Source organism: Myotis daubentonii, chromosome 3 (assembly GCF_963259705.1).
Source record: "Myotis daubentonii chromosome 3, mMyoDau2.1, whole genome shotgun sequence".
NCBI classification, from domain to species: Eukaryota; Metazoa; Chordata; class Mammalia; order Chiroptera; family Vespertilionidae; genus Myotis; species Myotis daubentonii.
The window spans coordinates 101,157,299-101,174,163 of NC_081842.1; the positions used below are offsets into that span (position 1 = coordinate 101,157,299).

General features: G+C 41.7%; 1 pseudogene; it reads right to left on the reverse strand.

Moving 5' to 3' along the window:
- Positions 1-10,340: 10,340 nt before the first annotated feature.
- LOC132229335 (large ribosomal subunit protein uL30-like) lies at positions 10,341-11,037 on the reverse strand (annotated as a pseudogene).
- Between the last annotated feature and the right edge of the window lie 5,828 nt (positions 11,038-16,865).

Sequence of the window (16,865 nt, forward strand, 5' to 3'; positions counted from 1 at the left end):
CACTGGTTCAGTGCCTGGCCCATGGTTAGCGCATAACATTTTGTCTTCCCTTTACTTTCTCTTTTCCTTTTAGTTATTGATAATCATGTTTTCCCCCATCTAAACCTCTAAATAGGCAAATGTAGTTAGAATGAGATGGAATTCACATAATAGGTAAATTCATTTTTTTTTTTTTTACAAATTAACACATATGTATATACACCAATAAAAACATTTAAATGTATTATTTACACATATAATCAACAAACACTGTAATTGCCAATCACACTGTGTAGATATATTATTACAGATAATGTAATATATTATATATATAATATATATGACATCATGTAATCAATCTCTCATCTAATAGATAAAAGTTAAACACAATCTTATTGAAAAGGGATTCTATATTCCTCATCTATGCTTTTTAACTGTGTACAAAATCTCCCCATCCCTTTATTGTCTCCTTAATTTTAAAAATTAAATTTATTGGGGTGATACTGGGTAATAAAATTATATAGGTTTCAAGTGTACAATTCTATGATACATGCTCTGTATATTGCATTGTGTGCACACCACCCAAAGTCAAATCTTGTATTTGACTCCCATTACCTTTAACTATCACCACCCCTGTTCCCTCTAGTAGCCACCATACTGTTGTCTATGTCTATGAGGTGTTTTTTTTTTATTTGCTCACTTGTTGTTTTCAGTTTTATATCCCACATATGAGTGAAATCATAAGGTTCTTTACTTTTTGTGTATGACTTATTTTGCTTAGCATGGTAGTCTGAGGATCCATTCATGTTGTCGCAAATGGCAGTATTTCATCTTTTCTTCTGGCTGAGTTACACCCCCTTTTAAAGAGAGGAAACCTGAACTGACTTAGAGATTAATCAAGGAACCATCTGTCTAATTACCTGCAGGAACTTGCAGACTATGCAAAATATTACTCTTCCAAAATATCATTCTGTCTGGGAAACTCTCCTTCTAACAGCATTTATGTTTCTTAGAATACTGTTTTTTAGATCACAATATCTGTCAAATTATTAAAAAATGAATCTCAATTCCATCTCTAAAACGAATAAAATGGAATATATGATCTCTCAGGTCTTACCTAGTTACAATTTTCTGTAATTTTATGATTTTCTGGAGATTTGTTTCATTAAAAATGGTTGGCAGAGAGGGAAAACAAAAAGAAAAAAGAAAGGAGAGTGCAGAAGAGAATACTGGTAAATTTAAAACTGCAGAGAGAGCCATGTTCTCAATCCACCTACACATTGAGAAAAAATCTCATAGCACATTGTTACTGCCTTTGCAGTAATGAAAGGAAATCTACAATTGGCTCTGAGAATGTGTTTTGGATCACATTTTGAACTTCCAATTTGCTAATGCAATTTTTATAAAATTTTCTGAAAGCTGAGGGAAGGTCATAAAAAAGGGGATACTCACTCTGTACCTATATAGATTCATTCTTGGTGTGAGAAATTTTGGATGTGGGCATGGAAGTAGAATGGGAGGAAGGAACAACATTGAGGCACCTGGTAGAGTGGAGAGAGAACTTTCTCACAGCTCTCCATTGCTTATGGAGTCCCAGTTATATATCCCCCCATGAAGTACATATTATCAGTCCAAATCTACATAGTAAAATATCCACTCCTTACTTTATATAAATTGCACAGAATACAATTCTAATTCACAGATATGGAATCCTGTTAAAGTTGCAAACATATTGCAGGGACAAATTCCAAGTAAACCTACATCTATTAGCTGTCTAAATCTAGCTTTTCACTTTTGACCTTCTCATAGCAGCTTTATGTGTTTTTTACTTTCTGCTTGCGTAAATGCTTCAGGGCTCTTGGTACCACATGCTAGCAACCAATATAAAACCTGTAATTGGAACTGAGAGGAAATTGATATAAATGAAAAATCAAGAACTGCACATGTTCCTTTGAAGACATTTTAGAGTTTCTACTAGTGACAGTTGGAATAAATTTTGCTAATTGCAAAAGAGAAGGGAATGAATGCTTGACAGAGACAAGGGTTACTCATTCAGTTGTAAACTCTTTGTAGAGTTCAATGTTGGTAAAGACAAAACTTGTTTCTCACTATATTCCTAAAACATATCACTGTGTCTGACACAGAAGACATGTATAATAAATGACTTCAGAGGATGTTATGTAAAGGAGCAAAGTTAAGCTCAGGTTTTGTTTGTTTTTTAAAATATATTTCATCAATTTTTAACAGAGAGGAAGGGAGAGAGACAGAGAGTCAGAAACATCGATGATGAGAGAAACATCGATCAGCTGCCTCCCGCACATCTCCTACTGGGGATGTGCCCGCAACCCAGGTACACGCCTCTGACCGGAATCGAACCTGGGACCCTTCAGTCCGCAAGCCAACGCTCTATCCACTGAGCCAAACCGTCTTCTTTGAATGTTTGGTAAAACTCCCCTGTGAAGCCGTCTGAACCAGGGCTTTTGTTTGCTGGCAGGTTTCTTGTTTTTGTTTTTGTTTTTTTATTACTGCTTTTATGTCATCAATTGTTATTGGTCTACTCAGGTTTTCTAATTCTGCCTTATTCAGTTTTGGAAGACTGTCTTTTTCTGGGAATTTCTCCATTTCATCCGCATTGTCCAGCATGTTGGCATATATAGTTGTTCATAGTATTTTCTTAAAATCCTTTGTATTTCTCCGGTGTCAGTTGTTACTTCACCACTTTTGTTTATGATTTTATTTATTTTGGTCCTCTCTCTTTGTTTCTTTTTTATTTTTAATTAAATATTTATTGTTCAGATTATTACATTTGTTCCTCTTTTTTCCCCCCATAACTCCCCTCCTTCCAGTTCCCGCCCCACCCTCCGCCCTCACTTCCCACCCACTGTCCTCATCCATAGGTGCACGATTTTTGTCCAGTCTCTTCCTGCATCTCCCACACCCCTTTCCCCCCCAAGAATAGTCAGTCCATTCCCTTTCTATGTCCCTGATTCTATTATGATCACCAGATTATTTATTCACTTGATTCTTAGCTTCACTTCTTGATAGATGCATATTTGTTGTTCATAATATGTATCTTTACCTTTTTCTTCTTCTTCCTCTTCTTAAAGGATACCTTTCAGCATTTCATATAATACTGGTTTGGTGGTGATGAACTCCTTTAGCGTTTCCTTATCTGTGAAGCTCTTTATCTGACCTTCAGTTCTGAATGATAGCTTTGCTGGATAAAGTAATCTTGGTTGTAGGTTCTTGGTATTCATCACTTTGAATATTTCTTGCCACTCCCTTCTGGCCTGCAAAGTTTCTGTTGAGAAATAAGCTGACAGTCGTATGGGTATTCCCTTGTAGGTAACTGGGTTTCTTTCTCTTGCTGCTTTTAAGATTCTCTCTTTGTCTTTTGCTCTTGGCATTTTAATTATGATGTGTCTTGGTGTGGTCCTCTTTGGATTCCTTTTGTTTGGGGTTCTCTGCGCTTCCTGGACCTGTAAATCTATTTCTTTCACCAGGTAGGGAAGTTTTCTGTCATTATTTCTTCAAATAGGTTTTCAATATCTTGCTCTCTCTCTTCTTCTGGCACCCCTATAATTCTGATGTTGGTATGCTTGAAGTTGTCCCACAGGCTCCTTACACTATCTTCGTATTTTCGGATTCTTTTTTCATTTTGGTTTTCCGGTTGGGTGTTTTTTGCTTCTTCGCATTTCAAATCTTTGACTTGATTCTTGCGCTCCTCTGGTCTGCTGTTGGGTGTCTGTATAATATTCTTTATTTCAGTCAGTGTATGCTTAATTTCTAGTTGGTTCTTTATCACAACATCGAGGGTCTCATTAGATGTCTTGAGGATCTCACTACATTTATCGGCGGTCTCACCAGTCTTTTCAAGGGCCTTACTAAGTTTATCGGCAGCTTCTAGACAGTTCTTGAGAGACCTTAAAAGTGTGGTTTTGAGCTCTATATCTTCCATTTCTGACATTTGCGTCCTGTTTCTTTGTCTCTGCATTTTTTTATCTTTTCTTGGTGCACCCCCTAGTGGTCTTTGTGGGCAGTCTTGTTGTAGTTAAGCCTTGATTGTCGGCAATACCAGGGGTGATTTGACCTCCAGGCTAACTGGTTATGAGAGTCAGCTGTGTCTGTAGTGGAAGAGCTTCTGTGCTGGATCTCTAGGGCGGTGCTAATCTAGCCTTTGCCTGAGGCTATCTGGCAAATGGCTCTGCGCAGGGCTTGGGCGGGGTGGGTCCCTGGGGATCTACAAGGCAGGCGGAACAAGCAGTTATGGCTGCTCTCAGTCCAGTCCACAGAGGCTCCGCCTCTCAGAGTCCCAGCAACTGCTGCAAACCTCGGAGAGAAAGCTGCCTTCGAGTTCTGACCGAAGCCAGACAGTCCCGCTTCTCCCGTTTGAGTCTTGGTCCCTAAAGACTCGCCCGGATCTGGAGCTCAGAGTCTGAAACTCCCTCCCGATTGAAAACAACAACCTCGCCCTCTGCCGCCAGCCTGCTCCACGCACACTCCGCACCTGAGTATTTCACTTCAGCACTGCGCTTCCTCTGAGTCTGGGTATGATATTCTCTTTCCTCCTAGTTGTAGAATTTCCACTCAGCCAGCCTTCCTGTGGTTCTGGATGATGTCCATTCTGTCCTTTAGTTATATCTCTGAAGTGGTTGTTCGAGGCAGCAATCTCTGGCGTTAACCTATGCTGCCATCTTGGTTTCCCAGTGTCTCTTTGTTTCTTGATGAGTCGAGCTAATGGTTCATCATTCTTGTTTAACTTTTTAAAGAACCAGCTCTTGGTTTCATAGATCTTAAATATTGCTTTTTTCTTTGTCTCTACATCATTTATTTCTGCTGTAATATTTATTATTTCTTTCCTTCCTTCTACTTACTCTGGGCTTTTCTTGTTCTCTTTATAATTCTTTAATTTGTAGGGTTAAATTGTTTATTATTAACTTTTCTTGTTTTTTTTAGGTAAGCCTTGTAGGGCTATGAACTTCTTTCTCAGGATTGTTTTCTCTGTGTCCAATAGATTTTGGGGTTTCGTATGTTCATTTTCATATGTTTCAGTAAGGTTTTTATTTCTTTCTTGATCTTATTTGTAACCCATTCATCTATATATATAAAAGCTTAAGTGACTGGTCGACCAGTCACTATGATACACACTGACCACTAGGGGCCAGTCAACTTGGGCAGATGAAAAAAGAAACAGGTGATTGAGTCTATGAAAGATCGCCAGCAGGTGGGCCTGAGCTACAGTTCGCATTGGGAGGCCAGGCTATCGGCCCAAATTACACCGCTCCCCAGGAACCACTCCGGCAGCACCCCTGACCCCCATCAACCCTTCCGGCTGCATTCTTCCTGGGCAGCTGGGACCATTTTGGTTTGACGGAGGGAGAGAAAAGAGACCACAATCTCTGTCCCTAGCACTTGCCTCCTCCTATCAGACCAGAGACACCCCAGGACTTGCAGGATGGCTTGTGAAGTGGCGGCCTTGCTGTACAGCTACTGTGACTCTCTGGTCTGCCCCAGGTGCCCCGCAGGCACTTACCCCATTTCTCCGAGCCCCTTAGTCTGCCTCCCTAGCAAGGCCATGGGAACTCGGCCCTAGGGACCCACTTCTCCATAGCTGAATGCGCCAGACCAGGAGATACAAGGGGCAGCGGTGGAAGACAGGGACAGATATTCAGCTGACCAGGATGAGCAGGCTGGGATGAGTGGGATCAGCTCCTCCCTGTCCTCCTGCCACTTCCCACACTACTACATCTCTTGGGGGATGTTGGATGCTGGTTTCAACTTGATCCCCGCAGGCCACACCGAGGGACCCCACTGGTGCATGAATCCGTGCACTGGGCCTCTGGTTGTTTAATAACATGCTATTTAACCTCATGTGTTTGCATGTTTTTTAGTGTTTATACTGTGGTTGATTTCTAATTTCATTCTATTGTAATCTGAGAAAATGCTTGATATTATTCAATGTTCTCAAACTTGTTGTGACTTGTTTGTGTCCTAACATGTGGTTTATCTTTGAGGATGACCCATATGCACTTGAGAAAAATGTATATTCTGCAGTTTTGGGTGAAATGTTCTATAGATGTCAGTTAAATTCATCTGATCCAGTGTGTCATTTAGAGCCACTCTTTCCTTATTAATTTTTTGTCTGGAACATCTATCCTGTGAAGTCAGTAGGGTGTTAAAGTCCCCTATTATGACTGTATTGCTGCTTATCTCTCACTTAAAATTCTCCAGAATATTTTTAATATATATTTATGTGCTCCTATATTGGGGTATATAGGTTTTCCAGCATTATATCCTCTTTTTTGATCAATCCCTTTAGTATTATGTTGTGACCTCTATTGTGTTTTGTTATGAACTGCATTTTGAAGTCTATTATGTCAGATATGAGTTTTGGTACCTGAGCTTTTTTCTTTTTTTTTTTCCATTTTCATAGGCATGGGACATTTTTTTTTTTTACATCCCTTCACTCTCATCCTTTGTGAATCTTTTATTCTGATGTGGGTCTCTTGTAGACAGCATATAATTGGACCATGTTTTCTATCCATTCAGCTACCCTGTATCTTTTGATTGGTGCATTTAATCCATTTGCATTTAAAGTTATTATTGATGGTACTTATTTATTGCAATTTTAATTCTGCATGCCTATGTTTCTCTCTCTATTCTTCTCATTACAGCAGTCCCTTTAGCATTTCTTACAGTGCTGGTTTGGTGGTGATAAAGTCCTTTAGTCTTTTTTTGGCTGGGAAGCTCTTTATTTCATCATCTCTTTTGAATGATAGCAATGCTGGATATAGTAATCTTGGATTCAATTCCTTGCTTTTTCATTACCTTAAATGCTTCTTGCCATTCCCTTCTGGCATGTAGAGTTTCTGATGAGAAATCAGGTAGCCTTATGGGAGCTCCTTTGTAGGTAACCAATTGCTTTTCTCTTACTGCCTTGAAGATTCTCTTTTTTGTATTTAATTTTTGGCATTTTAATTATGTTGTTTCTGAGCGTGGGCCTCATTGGGTTCTTCTTGCTTGAGACTCTCTGCTTCCTGAATTTGTGTGACTTTTTCTTTCACCAGTTTAGGAAAGTTTTCTGCCATTATTTCTTCAAACATGTTCTCCATACTTTGCTCACTTTCTTCCTTTTCTGGAACTCCTATTATGTCAATATTGTTACATTTCTTGTAGTCCCATAGCTTCCTTAAGCTATCCTCCTGTTTTTTAATTGATTTTTCTTTTTGGTTCTCTGATTGAATTTTTCTACCCTGTCTTCTAATTCATTGATTTAATCCTTGGCTTCCCCTAATCTGCTGTGTATTCCTTCCACTGTGTTCTTTATTATGCTATGTCATTCCTCATTGTTACTATATCTTTTCTCCTGCTGTTGAGTATCTTTGTCATCATCATTCTAAACTCTATATCCAATAAGTTTCTTATCTACATTTCATTTAGCTCTTCTTCTGGAGAATTCTCTTTTTCTTTCTTTTTGGGCTTGTTTTATTTTTTTTTCCTCTCTCCCCATTTTTGCTGCCTGTTTGGTTTTGTATCTATGTATAATGTAGATCTGCAACAACTCCCATTTTCTAGTGTAAGACAATGTCAGACACTGTTTGTGACTGTCCCTGAGTACAGTTTGGAGCTATCAGTAATCCATAGCTTGTGTCTCCCTCTGCTGGGGCTGGGTATCTTTGGAAAGAACCAATATGTGTACCAGGGTCTGTTTTACTTACTTTACTTAGCCCCAGATCAGGGATTAGATCAGGCAAAGATTCTAAATCTTCAGAGACCCATCTCTGCCTGCAATCCTATTGACACTCAGACTTGATTAGCCTCAGGCTATAGACCACAGGGTAGGGTGAGAGGTCTTTCCATGGGGTGGGGAAACTGCCTTCCCCCTAGTCAAAAACTACCTGGATAGCAAAGGTATGCTTGAGAAAGGTATCCTCCATAGTGTGAGGGAATGATAAATTATTTGTAAAACACTTAAATAAATTTAAACACTAAGTACTTCGTGACATTAAAAGATATTTCTTAATAATTGCGGGAGTGTTAATAATATTAATGGTTATGTTTAAAAAGTTCTTACATTCTCAAATACTTAAGCTTAGAATAGTAAGATATCTGGGAATTATTTTAGCATTCTATGAAATTGGTGGTAAAGTGGGTAGGTTTGCAGATAAAATAAGTTTGATAGTTGTTCAAGCTGAGTAATGTGTATATGGAGTTCATTACATTAATCTCCCCACTTTATTTTATAATTCAAAATTTTCAAGTTAAAAAAAATTGGAAAGTCAGTGAGAGCTCTAAAATAAAATTAAATAATGAAGCAATTCACTCCATGACATGTAAAATTATATTTAGATATTTGATGTTTAATTTTTTTTAGTTTCACCATTTTTAATTATTTATAAAATTTTGAGGAGGACAATGTTTGAGGAGGGAAACAGGAAAGTTGTGCAGAGTTCATAGAGAACTTAAAACTATGGAATCTACCTCTCCCTGTCTATATGGTTCCAGTTTTACTTAGTATAAAATTCATTGTTCTTCAGGTCCATCCATGTTGTCACAAAAGGAAAGATTTCCTTCTTTTTTTTGGCCAAGTAGTATTCCACTGTGAAAATGTAACTGTGTTCTTTAGGTGATGGAAGGAGATTTGACTTGGGGTTGTGAACACACAGTACAATATACAGATGATGTATTATAGAATTGTACACCTAAAACTTATATAAGTTTATTAACCAATGTTATCCTAATAAATTCAATAAAAATTAAAAAAAATAATTCATGGTTATGATGGCTTACAAGGACTCACAATCTACCCCTAGTTACTGCTCAAATTGTCAGAGGCTTTCCTTAAGCATTCTTTCCATTACACTCAACAACTTTGTCAGGCTTTATTTTTCTTTGTGGCATTATCCCTATATTAAATTGTGTATTTCTGTATTTATTGGTTTTATTAATCTTCATATAGGCTGCGTATTTATGGTAACATTATTTCACTTTGTTTTTGTATGTAACCTGAGCTCTTAGAACAAGGATAGGCAATATTAGACATTGATTAAAAATATGCTGAAAATGAATTATGAGATCCAAACACAAGTATTTATGATAGATAGCTACCTGGGCTTTGCTAGAATAATTTTGTGTTGGGGTTCTCACAACTTCATGAAGAATAGCAATTGTTAGAAAGTACTTCCTTTTGTATTAAGCTGAATGTTTCTTGTTCTACTTTCCACCCATTGCCTTTAATTTTCCCTCTGGTGTTAATATGAGCATGCCATCATCTCCCTTGGAACAATTAGGAGCTCCTTTCTTCACAAAGTTGGTGGTTAGTGTGGCCATGGAACCTGGAGCTCTACCTTCAGCAAAGAGCAAATTATTATTTTTTTTAGGTTCTTTCAGAAAATCAAACTCATGTGCTGCATTCTGCATTTGGCCCAAAGATTAAATTACCACTTGTTCTCTTATTTATTAACTAAGAGGCCTGGTGCACAAAATCCGTGCACTGGTGTGGAGGCCGGGGGGCGGGGGTGTCCCTCAGCCTGGCCTGTGCCCTCTTGCAGTCCAGGAGCCTTCAGGGGATGTCCAACTGATGGCTTAGGCCCACTCCCCACGAGTGGGCCTAAGCTGTCAGTCAGATATCTTTAGTGCTGCCATGGAGATGGGAGAGGATCCCACCACCATCGCTGTGCTCACCAGCTATGAGCCTGGCTTCTGGCTGAGCAGCGCTCCCCCTGTGGGGGCACACTGACCAGCAGGAGGCAGTTCCTGCATTGAGCATTTGACCCCTGGTTGTCAGTGCAAGTAATAGCTATTGGCTGTTCCGCTGTTTGGTATATTTGTATATTAGCCTTTTATTATATAGGATTGATATAGATATAAGATTGCTTGTGGCAGTCATTGATAAGGAAAGGATCACTGGTTTCATTTATAAAAAATATAATTCTCAATTCTTTCATCATACTATTTTTTTTCTGTGTATGTGTGTGCTCTTCTAAATATATTTCAAGTTCTTTCCAAAACAAGGCATTAGGAACCCCAAAGTCCAGGTATGCCTCTGGGCTGGGTCCAATGATGTCTTGCATTCATGCTTCAGTATAGAAGATATGAAGAAGGACATCTCCTATCTGTGACGCAGGACCCTCTCCTCCAGGGCATCTGTCCTTGGTTGATTCCAGAGGTGGCAGCAGTGGCCAACATGGAAAACACACTGGACTTTTCCTTTGGAAGTGGGACGTCACCATCTTTTCCATGACTTTTTCCCTCCAGTTTCTTAACATATAGAAGAAAGTAATCTACTTTGAAGAAACTGGATAATTCCAAAAAACAAAAACACATACTTCGAAAGCAGTGTGCGTTCAGATATTCTGGGTTTAATTCAGCTGCTAGATGAGCTGATTGATGCATTCACCTCAATAACCAGGGAGCCCACCTCCTTGAAGACGCCCATTCCATTCTTGGGAGCATGACGGGCCACTGAGAGGTGGAAAGGGCACAAGAACCCTGAGATCACCTGGAAATTCTTCCTTGGGAAGGCAATTTCATGAATGAGGTCTTCCAAGCAAATGACACCAAATTTCCCCAGATGCTCCTCAATCATTGTGTTGTCTGTCAAAGGGATGATCTTGACCTTGGCTTGCCCACATTTGAAGATGGGCTCCTGGACAGACTTCAGATTTGGAAGTCCATTGGAGGTCACATAAGGTTCCATTGTACACAGTGTTTTTATGGTCTGGGGGGTCACTTTAACAAAGACACCACTGAAAATCTTCTGCAGGTGAAGGCTTGCAATGGTCCTTTGTACCATTAAGCTCACTCCACTGATCCTTTGGAAGCCATAAGGTTTCACTTCTAGTTGTCTGAGGTGCACTTTGTCATGTTGTTGCCGCCAGGCATCATGTAGGAACCATTCCAGTTGCTTAAATCTGATATCTTTTTCTTTCCTCTGCTCCTTCTTTTCCAAAAGTGCCCGCTTAGCCTGGGTGGCTTTGAGGGCATGATAAGCCTTCCTCTTTTTTTGGAGATTTTCTGGAACCAAAGGGATCTTTTTTTTTGCTCTTCCTCAGCCATCTTTCTAATGCACATCATCATACTATTTTTTAAAATATGATTCTTATTTCCAATTTCCTCTTTTCCTACTTCTGAATCATTATTTATCCTGTTTCCCCATCCCTTCTCATTTACAATACACAAAGTTAAGCTCAGTATCACCTGCAAATATAATAAATACGTGTGATTTTTACATCTTCCCAGTTAATGATGAAAGATAAAACAATATTGCACCTGGCAGCCTAAAATAAAGGCTACCATCAATAGTCATATTAGAAGCTAGCTTGCACTAACTAAACTGCTTTGCAATGTAAAATGTATATTCTAAATTTACTGATGGACATTTAGTGAAGGAAATAATTAGAAGCGATGATAAGTTATGCCTACCTAATTACAGTTTTCCAGAACTGTCACTTTCAACTGATAATGGGTTGATCTGATGGATCTCATAGTTCTTCACAGTCATTAGGTGCCAGCTATTACTTTCTGTATCACTGTCTGTCTCTCAGATTCCAAACAAATTCTTATTTATGTCTCTGATCAGGTCAAAGTTTACTTTTCTGCGATGAAAATAGTGCACTCCTACAACTGTATAGTGAACACTGGAAACACTCTCAAATATTGTCTTATACATTTTTAAGTGTTCTCAGTGATGAACCATTGTAAAGCAAAGTAAATATGCTATGTACATTTTCATTAGTTACTATTCTAATAGTAATTTGAACCATTGTCCTTTGCCAGATAAGCAGATGAAGAGAGAGAACAATATGAAAACACAGCACTGTTCTATTTACACATCATGGCAATTAATAATCACTCATTTTATACAAGAAACAGTAAATTTGAGTTTCATTTATTGATATTGATAATTGTGTGATGCATTTGGATTAAAAAGGTGAGACAAAAACTAGATGTGTTAAGTGAATTATTTAAAAACTAATTTTTTAAGGAGACTGTTAGAGAATATATTGCAATTAAGCATCTATATTGATGAAATTTTTTTTTTCAGTGGTTGGTTTTATTGAGTTTGTTGTCATTGTATAGAAGTATCATATACCTTTCAAATAAAGGTTTTGCTTTTCTTTGTAGTTATCTGTACATGAAATCTGTTATCTTATTCAAATCATAGTACTTCTATTTTTGAAATATATAAAGCATATCCTCATTTTTCCTAAGTAAAATGTCAATTCTAAATATTAGATTTTATTTCATTTATACAGGTAGAGCACCTATTACCTTTATCAGAGTAAATAAGTTTTCACACATAAGGTTAAACTATTTCTAATTCAGCAGTGCACGGGGAATTTATATTTTAAAGCAAAGAAACGAGCACTCAGCCCATATCACCACAAATCTGTTCAGGTGGAACAGGATAGGACGACAAGACAGTCAGGCAGCAGGCATGATATGACAGCTTATAGACAGACTATGAAAGGGAACTTTGAAGAAAGGAACAGCTGTATTCTATTGTATTCTGCAATTAAAGCTATTAAGGCAAAAGGAAATTATCTTCACTTCCACCTTCTTGATTCTGAGCTATCTCTCTGCACTGTTCTAACAAAGCCTGATGCATTTATATTTCATTGTGATAAACGTAATTGATGTCATAAGCATTTTTAAATGATCACTGTATAATATATGCTTTTAAGAAACACTGTATTATTATAAATGTTCAAATACTTATTCTGAATCATACTGAAGTTCATGAAAGTATACTTTAAATACTGTCAATGGCAAAATAAGTCATTATGAAGATGAACTTTCTAATTAGTTATGTAGTAGTTGAAGTTTCTAGTCTCTTCCCAGAAATTAGTTATACTAGAAAAAAATGATAATTCAAATAGTGCACATCATTCAGAAGTAATATGCAGATGAGGTCAAGACTCCATCACGGTCATGACCAGCTCAGGAGGAGGGGCCAGGCTCGGCCCGGAGCCTGAGAGAACAACACGCAGGCAGGGCCTGAGCCTGAGAGATCAACACAGAGGGGCACCTGCTCCGAACCTCTGTGGTGCGGCTGGGGACAGGCCCCCAGTGGACACACACGCACACACACAGGATGCCTGCTCCGAGCTCAATGGCGCGGCTGGGGGCAGGCCCCCAGTAGACACACACATGGGGTGCCTGATCCGAGCCTCCGAGGCACGGCTGGGGGCAGGCCCCCAGCGGACACACACCACACACGGGGCACACACAAGGGGAGCAGGCCTAAGCTGTCAGGAGGACATCCCCTGAGGACTCCCAGACTATAAGAGGGGTAGGCTGGGCTGAGGGACCCCCACCCCCAGTGTACAAATTTCGTGCACCGGGCCTCTAGTCTATATATATAAAAGCTTAAGCAACTGTTATGATGGAATGACCAGAATGACTGGTTGCTATGATGCATACTGACCACCAGGGGGCAGACAGTCAACACAGGAGCTGCCCCCAGCCCGCAGGCCCTAATCGCTGGATGTGGCCTGCCGTCCAACCTCCCATGGTCCCTCCCCCTGGCTGGCAGGCCCCCATTGCCTGATCAGGGTTTGCTGGCCAACCTCCTAGTCCCTCTCCCTGGCTGGCAGGCCCCCATCACCTGTTCGAGGCCAGGCTCCCAACTGGGATAGGGAACTGGGGGTGGGTGGTGGTGGATGTGGCCCCTTTCCCAGGGGGGCTGAGTGCTGGCTCCCTCCTCGGGGCTGACAGCCAACCTCCTGGGTCCCTCCCCGCAGCTGGAAGGCCCCAATTGGCCCATCGCCCACCTGCTGTGATGGCGGTTGGCCTTCCCCATGGCCAGCAGGCCCTGATTATCTGGAAGCCCTTGATCACCCAATCTGGGATGGGGAACTGGGGGTGGGTGACTGTGACCAACCTCCTGCTGCACCTAGGCAGGGAGCTATGACCTCTCGCTGGCTACCTGGGGGTGAGAGTGACGGGGACAGAGGTGTGGTGAGAATGCGGGGTGTCTGCTGAGCTTGCTCTCACTCCCCATGCTAACCTCTCCCTGGACGCCAGGGTTCATGCCCTGTGCTCAGGTGCCAGGAGCCCATGAGGAGCCTGCCCTGTACCTGTGTGGCTTCTTCCAGGTGAGCCAGACTGCAACCACTGGGACCGCAGGGGCCAGTTGGGTTTCCCGTGGGTTCCAGTCCAGTCTGGCTCCTGCCCTGGTGGTCTCTGCCCTGATCAGGCTTGGTCTCTGCCCTGATCCTGGGCTCCAGCTGAGGGCCCCGCCTGGGCACCGAATGTGCTCATGGCCATGGCCTCAGAACAGGTGCCATGCTGGGTCCCTTGCTCTCCGCCCGCAGCCCCTCTCCAGCCACCCATCCCTGTGCTCATCACTCCTTGGACTAGAACTGCAGCTGCTTTTCCTGCTGCTTCTTCTGGATAAATGCCATGGAGGGTGGTGGGCATGGGCCCAGGACACAGGGACATCGCTGCCACCTGCCACACAAGAGCTGGTCTGCGAGGCCAGTCAGGAGAGAGCGCGCTGCCCAGATGGCTTCTGCATGGCACCGCTGGGGGGCCCAGAGGCCCACATAGCGCCCCGGCCCATGACATCCAGCTGTGCTCACCGCATCTCTGCGTGGGGATTGGGGCTCTGTGACTCTGGTGGAGGAGGGCATGTGGGGGGCCGATGGTCCAGGTGCTTCCCAGGGCCCAGAGCTCAACTGGGACCTGTCCTTCCATGCCAGATGCTCATACTTTGATCGCCAGCCAGGCCTAGGGACCCCGGCCATGCATGAATTTTGTGCACCGAGCCTCTAGTATTTTTATAAAAATGATATTGTAAAAAACAGGGTAAATTTCATAGACATAAGCCACTCTCAGTTCCCTGAGTACGCATATCTCTACATTACTCTTCTGTGTCCTGTTCACATAAAATATTATAGGAGAATTCAAAGACATGAGCCTTTATAATTAAACACTAAAGGCCCAGTGCACAAAAATTTGTGCACTTGGGGGGGTTCCTCAGCCTGGCCTGTGCCCTCTTGCAGTCTGGGACCCTTCAGGGGATGTCCACCTGCTGGCAGACATCCCTCTGGCAACCCCAGAGCACTCGGGAGATGTCCACTTGCCAACGGGGAGCAGACCTAAGCTGCAGTCGGACATCCTTAGCACTGCTGAGGAGGTGGGAGAGTCTCCTGCCACCACCACAGTGCTGGCATCTGTCAGCCTGGCTTGTGGCTGAGCAGAGCTCTCCCTGTGGGAGCACACTGACCACCAGGGGGCAGCTCCTGCATTGAGCGTCTGCCCCCTGATGGTCAGTGTGTGTCATAGTGACCAGTCATTCCCAGTCGTTTTGCTGTTAGGGTCAATTTGCATATTAACCTTTTATTATATAGGATAGAGGCCTGGTACACAGGTGGGGGCCAGCTGGTTTGTCCTGAAGGGTTTCCTGGATCAGGGTGGGGGGTCCCACTGGGTTGCTTGGCCAGCCTGGGTGAGGGACTGATGGCTGTTTGCAGGCTGGTCAAGTCCCCCAATGGGAACCCTCACCCCATGGGGGTGTAGCCAGCCTGGATAAGGGGCTGAGGGCTGTTTGCAGGCTGGCCACACCCCCTTCAGGGTGGGGTGGGGTCCCTCTTGGGTGCCTGGCTAGCCTGAGTGAGGGGCTTATGGCTGTTTTCAGGCTGGCCACGCCCACCAGCTGGAAGCAAGTATCTGGGATTTATTTAACTTCTATAATTGAAACTTTGTAATGTTGGTCTGGCTGGAAGCTTCGGTTGCCCCTGGCAATATGCTTCCTCCATCGCTGGGTTAACCCAAGCCTCCTGCTCACTCCAGCTCCGTGGCTACCACCATCTTTGTGACTGAGTGAGGGAGTGATGGAGTGAGGGAGTGATGGAGTGACAGTTAATTTGCATAGTACTTTTTTCTTAGATAGGATTTTCCACTATTTAAAAGGAAATACAGATTGAGATGAGGAAAAAAGTAATATACCAGCCCCAAATTCTAGACAGACTTGGGTGTCAATTCTGGCTCTGTCACTTATCTGCCAAGTGACCTGATTCAGAATAAAAAGACTGTAAATGGTAGATTTGGGGCTACTTCATCCACAACTATCCCAAGTGCTAAGAATAGTGCCTGACACACATTGGACTCATGATACTGCCTGCTGGGTGGAAAAATGAATGAATGATTAGCCTTAGGAAGACATTTAGAATGACATTTGTAAAGTACTATGTATTATAGTCCTCTCTAACTTTGATTCTTCATATCACCTATATTTTCCACAATAGCAGCTAGAACAATATATGTACTGAAGTTTCTCATTGGAGTATTTGAGTTCAATTATTATATAATAGAGGTCCAGTGCACAAAATTCTTGCACTGGTAGGGTCCTTAGTGACTGTCGACTGCCAGCCTGGTACTCCCTCCCTTCCCCCAGCTGATCTGCCCCCTAGTTGAACTCCTGGAAGAACTCTGGTCATGGAGACAATTTTCATACAATGATTTTATTATATAGGATAGCAGAGTATGTGACTACCCATTTTAAAAGGGACAATCTAACAATAGACATCTTTCTCTAAAATGCAAACTTAATAGTTCCCTCAAACATCGAAAGAACTTGACAGACAGAGGTGACATCTCTTTCCAAACTAAACTTATGTTTTATATTGATAAAATCTAGTTTAAAATAAAAACTAAACAATTGTTGTTCAAAAAGTAGAGTGAACAATTTACAAATAAGTAAAATAACAGCTTTTATTTGTACCCTCATTGCTAGCCTTGCTGATATTGTGCAGGATAAGTTATCAGTCTCATGATATATATGATAGCAGGCCCCCCTGCAGTGTCCTACTAGGTCTGCTTAGAGTCCTGGCTCAGCTGGAAGCTACTGACTATGGGACAAGTAACAGCCCAACAAAATA